This window comes from Symphalangus syndactylus, chromosome 10 (assembly GCF_028878055.3).
Source record: "Symphalangus syndactylus isolate Jambi chromosome 10, NHGRI_mSymSyn1-v2.1_pri, whole genome shotgun sequence".
Lineage (NCBI taxonomy): Eukaryota > Metazoa > Chordata > Mammalia > Primates > Hylobatidae > Symphalangus > Symphalangus syndactylus.
Window position 1 is genome coordinate 39,495,738 of NC_072432.2, and position 6,150 is coordinate 39,501,887.

The 6,150-nt window shown below is 41.8% G+C and overlaps 1 long non-coding RNA gene across 1 annotated transcript; it reads left to right on the top strand.

Moving 5' to 3' along the window:
- Positions 1-2,165: 2,165 nt before the first annotated feature.
- Positions 2,166-5,016, top strand: LOC134731580 (uncharacterized). Its single transcript, XR_010113986.1, has 3 exons — positions 2,166-2,698; positions 4,231-4,370; positions 4,938-5,016. It is a non-coding gene; the product is annotated as an uncharacterized lncRNA (long non-coding RNA).
- Positions 5,017-6,150: the final 1,134 nt, after the last annotated feature.

Below are 6,150 nucleotides of genomic sequence, written 5' to 3' on the forward strand. Positions count from 1 at the left end.
TTCTGGCTGTCCAGAAAGCCAACAAGCAAAATGCCTTGAACATCCCAAAAAACTGTTGCCATGAACTTTGCTTCTGACCAGTTCACTTTTGCTCTGACTGGACTACTTCCACCTCTTGGCAGCCATTGCTGTGATTGTGCTTTGTCTTCAGGATTGTACTGGTAAGGCCGCGTTCCATCTCCTGTTACACTTCTTTGAAGAAATGCTTCAGGATCTTGCTCCTACTTGTTTAAGATTTCCACTGAAAGCTCTGCTCTTATCTGCAGCTAATCTGAGAGCAACAACAATTGTGGCATCCATTGAGTGGAAAGTTTGCTCAATTTTATTTATCAGTCAGAAATGTGTAAGCTGACCCAGTTGAGATGTCTGTGGTGTTGGCTTTTGTTTCTGTCATTAATCATCAGTCCTCTTCAATTAGGGTATAAACAAGATTGTTTTCTTCCTTGAATATTGGTGTGGATGGTCTGCCTCTGTGAGCTTCATCTTTAATGTTGCCTCATTGTCCATTTGTAAACTGCTGATTTCTTTGGAGCATTGTTCCCATAAACTTTTTGTAAAGCATGAATGATTTTATCATTTTTATACCTAAGCTTCAGCATAAGTTTGGTATTTGTTCTTGCTTCAGTTTTTGAAGAATTTATGTGACTCTGATAGGTGCTCTTTTCAAACCGATGTCCAATACTTTTTAATGCCTTAAACTAGATCCTGTCCAGATATGGTTTTGTTTTGTTTTGTTTTGTTTTGTTTTGTTTTGTTTTTTAGATAGTCTTTCACTGTCACCCAGGCCGGAGTACAATGGTGAGATCTTGGCTCACTGTAACCTCCCCCTCCCGGGTTCAGGTGATTCTCCTGCCTCAGCCTCCTGAGTAGCTGGGATAACAGTCATCTGCCACCACTCTTGGATCAAGTTTTGTATTTTTAGTAGAGATGGGGTTTCACCATATTGGCCAGGCTGGTCTTAAACTCCTGACCTTGTGATCCGCCTGCCTCAGCCTCCCAAAGTGCTGGGATTACAGGCGCCTGGCACCAGACATGTTATAATAGGGTAGTACAAGTTTATTTTGGTTAAAAAATGCTTTGAGATCTATGCATAGTTTTTTCGTAATATGCATTTTTCCATGAACTTTTTGAAGTCCCCTTGTATAAGTGAGGTCCTACTGAGTATTTGTCTTTCTGTGCCTGGCTTATTTCCCTTAACATAACGTTCTTCAGGTTTATCCATGTTGTCACAAATGACAGGTTTTTTTTATTTTTAAAGTCTGAATAGTATTCTATTGTATAAATATACCACATTTTCTTTATCCATTCATCCGTTGATGGACACAGATTGATTCCTTATCTTGGCTATTGTGAATAATGCTGCAATGAATATAGGAGTGCAGCTATCTCTTTGACATGCTGACTTCATTTCCTTCGGATTTATACCCAGAAGCAGGATTGCCAGATCATATGGAAGTTCTAGTTTTATTTTTTTTTTGAGGACCCCCATACTGTTTTCTATAATGGCTGTACGAATCATGTAAAGATTTTTTGAAGCCCCTGCTTACATCAACATTGCCACAGCCCCATTGGTCAGAACAAGACACATAACCAAACAGAAAGTCAGTGTGGAAGGGCACTGCCCAAGAGCATGAATGTAGGAAGGCATAAAAGATTGGCCCATTAATGCAATCAATACACATTACCCTTATTTATCACTATTATTTTCATTTACTTCTGCAAATAAGTCACCAGTAAGTTGCATTATGATCCTCTTCCACATTTACTTACTTTGAGGTAATGTCAGTCAGAGCAAAACAATCTAGGAATGACAGAGGATGCTGTTTATTCTATTTTTTCTTGAACTGGGTCTCCTAATAAGGGACACACGCAGAGCTTATCAAAGCACGAAGAAAGTGTATTTTTGCTTTCTCTTCACCACCTTCCTTCTCCACCTAACTCTCATTAGCCAGAGACAACTGCAAATAAGAATTTAGTATTGCTAGAATATTTTGTGGGATGTTTTCCCCTATTGTCTATCTATTACCATTCCCTTTATCAATGTGCTACAGATATTTTTGGAGATAATAAGGAAATTGAGAAAAAATTGAAGGGCAAGAGCATGATAGGGTAATGACCAAAAAAAAAAAAAAAAAAAAAAAAAAAATCCCAAAACCAAAACAAAAAAACCCAGATGCTCTAAAATACAAAGAGTAAGTAGAGACTGGAAGGGGATAAAAATGTGAAGATTTTCGTAGCCAATTATAACAGGTTTGTAAACGTATATGAAATATGAAATGTTCAAAAATTTCAGTATCATTTTATTTATTGTTACCCACTTACAAAAATGAGATAAGGTCTCATGATGTTGCCTAAGCTGTTCTGGAACTCCTGGCCTCAAGTGATTCTCCCACCTCAGCCTCCCAAAGTGCTGGGATTATAGGCAGGAGCCACCACACCTTGCCCCGACTTTGTGAATAGAACGTACTGGCTGAATAAGAAGGAACAATGTCTTTTTTTATTCCAGCTTCTGCTTGCCTCTTCCTTTTCATGCTACCAAAGTGGAGTTCAGCACAACAGAAACAGACGGACAGAAAGTTTCAGAAGACATGGGATTTTAAAAACCACCGATCTGTTAGGAAACGGCCTTGTTTCCTCATTTCCAAGGAAGTAAGGGTTTACTGGAATCTACGGACACCACAGAAAACCACCACTCCTGGTACTGCTGCCCTCTGTCTGTATCCAAAGAAATGGATTTCAGGTCCTGCTTCCATTTGATAAAGGAGACATACTCAGCTACTCATTTTCATGACTTTCTTTTTCTCATTAACTTACTGGTCTTGATAGTGTATCACACCATGTTAATTTCTTTTGTGGTCACAGTTCTCCTTAGAATCGGAAAACTTTTTTTAAGTTTTTTTTTTTTTCTTTTTTGAGACAAAGTCTTGCTCAGTCGCCCAGGCTGGAGTGTCATGGTGCAATCTCGGCTCACTGAAACCTCCGCCTCCTGGATTCAAGCAATTCTCCTGCCTCAGCCTCCCGAGTAGCTGGGATTACAGGCACACAGCACCATGCCCAGCTAATTTTTGTATTTTTAGTAGAAACAGGGTTTCACCATGTTGGCCAGGCTGGTCTCGAATCCTCAGTCTCAAGAGATTAGCCCACCTTGGTCTCCTAAAGTGCTAGGGTTACAGGTGTGAGCCACCATGCCCGGCTGAGTCAGAAAACATTTTAACTACAAGGCCCACAGAAATCATCTTGCCCAAACCAATCTTATAACAAATGAGAAAACAGAAGCCTAGAGAAGTGAAGTCCAGGTAAAGATAGGTTAGCACTCAAGTTTGTAGCTTCCAGCCCAGAATATTTTATAACAAATTTGCTGTCTCCTTGTAGCACATCCATCGCACCAAACAACAAGTGTCTGAGCTCCTTGTGTCTTCCAGCTGTTCAGGGAGCTGGCGGTGTGCTGGCTCTGCATCCCTAGTCTGCACTCTCAGGCACATGTATCCCCTGTGCACCCCCTTCATTCCTTCAGCCACGAATTACTATTATTATGCAAATGGACAACTCCAAGATGTGACTACCCTTTAACAGATTAATTCAGATATGTCTGAATTTTACTTGGGCCCAAAGTCAGACACCAGCTAGAGTGCTCTGTAATCGTACATATTATTTTATCAGTTTAGCAGTCTCATAACAAGAGTATCTGGGCCTTCCTGGGTCTTGATCTGTCACCCAGTGCAATGGTACGATCATATTTCATTGCGGTCTTGAACTCTTGGGCTCAAGTGATCCTCCTATTTCAGCTTCCATGTAGCTCAGACTACAGGGTGCCTGCACTGTGCCTGGTTAACTAAAAAAAAAAAACAACAAACTTTTTTTTAACAGGGTCTCATTATGTTGCTCACTCTAGTTCCCAACTCCTGGCCTCAAGTGATCCTCCTGCCTTGACCTCCCAAAGCACTAGGATTACAGGCATGAGCCACTGTGCCTGTCCTCATGTATAAATTTTATTTTGATACATATGAGAGCATCTTATGATTATGGTGATGGTCTGGTCCCTAAAGCTTAGCAGGTCCCACAGGACAGTATAGAATTGGGCACAACTTACTACAAGGAGCAACAATGAAGAAGAATAGTAAAGTCTTGCCTAGGATAGACCATTTCCTGGTCACAGAAGATCTTTAACTTTGGAGCATATAAAAGAATGTGACCAGGGTTGTAAACACAGTTTTTTTTTTTTTCCAATAGCAATACTGTTCTGCAGGATGACCAAGTGAATACTGCAATTACCGGGAGGTTTTATAGACACCATAAAATTGTAAAACTGCAGAGGTGATTTCAGTAATTTATTGCTGGCTTCTTCAGCCCCCAGACCAAGTTGTATACAGGTAATTATAAGAGAGGAGTTAACAAAATACTGGAGTTGGGGAACAGAGACAATTTATTTTTCTAAGTCACAAAGGGCAGGGAGGAGAGATCAGGCAAACGATCAAAGTGACAAAAGGCCATTCCTGGTTAAGAAAATAGCAGATGGTGGCAGAAACTTCTAATTGTCTCACCTTTCATGAAGACCATGCATTTGGGTAGAGCACATGGCCACTAGCTAGAGACTATACTTTCCAGCCTCCTTGGAGGTAGCCATGGACATGTGACCCGGTTCAGGCCTACGGCGTGTAAGTAGCAGCAATCATGCAACTTGAGTCAACTCCTTAGAGGTAAAGCGACTTACCCTAGGCTTTCTCTTTGCCAGACATGAAGGTAAGCTTACTTCAATCCTGTGGACAATGGCAACACCTCAGGGGATGGTGAAGTAACAAGATGGTAGGACCCTGAGTCCCTGAATGACTGTGTGGAGCAGCACTGCCCTTCCAGTTCTGTACACTCACCTCTGGACTACTTTAGGAGAGAAATATAAACTCTAATTGAAGGCATTCTCTTTTCATTGTCTGTTACAGCCACTAAATCTGAAGTCTCATACAACGTTCAAAGGCACAGGAATGTGAAACATCGTGATATGATCAAGGAAATTCTTGTGAGTGGAGCATCGATGAATGAGTTAAGAAGCGGTGGGAGGTCGGGCCAGAAAGGTTGGAAAGGCAAGAATCAGTGTGGCTTCGTGTACAGGAAACTCATGGCTGGGTTTGATTTCTCATAACAGAGGCACAAATGAGCTGAGTACAGACCTCTTTGGTCTTAATAGGCATGGAATGAGGTCTGTCCTCTTCCAGTCATTTCTGCCTCATAAACAAACAGCTAAGCAGCACTTTATTGCTGGCATCTAACAGCCTTGGTCCTGAATCATTGGCCATGCACCATGCCTCCAAGAATCTCAGCTTCCCATCTGGTGATGCATCTTCCAGTTGACAGCCTCAGCTGGCCACTTGTACTTCCTGTCTGACCAGCTGTCCTCAGTCAACATCCAGCCTTGTCCACCCGGCCCTCTGCAGACTCTGCCTTGGTCCAGAGTTAGGGAGCACTTCCCCTGGGTCACCATAGACCCTGGGCCACAATTTGGTGGAACACTCCTGAAATGTAAAACCTTTTGGTCGAATCTGACAGGTATTCTATTTCCAGGACAAAATTAATCAGAGAATTTCTTTTTCCATACTGAACTTTACTGCCATGTTGTTAAGGAACTTTCCTATGCTTAACTTTCTACTGTATTGGCTGTAGTTGACAATTTGGAAAACAACTTACTTAAAGAAAATAGGGGCTTTAAAAATCCTATTTCTAATAATCAAGAAGGCGGCATTTTTTTCTTTTAATTTTCCTATTAAACTTTTTAACCACCCCAGTTCCAAGAATCTTCAACGTACAATTAGATCTTTTATTATTTGGTGATGTTGAGTGTCAGCAATCTGTGCTTCTACAAATAAAGCTAAACATTCACCACAGCCACATATCACTGATTTCTAGATCCAGCTTCCCTTCCACATTCCCTTTCTACCCTCCTCCCCGCTGCTGTGTGTCCTGGGAAGCTGACCTGCCTACTTAATAGGCTTCCTGTCCTCCAGCTTCAGGGGGATTTGGCCAATGGGAGACCCTGTCAGGAGATCAGAGGGTGCAAGGAAAGTAAGGTCAGGAGGTTTGTCCCTCGTGGCTCCCTCCCACTGGGTTGCTGTGGGTTGGCTGCAGACTCAGATGCCTCACTCTACCAAAGATGACAGC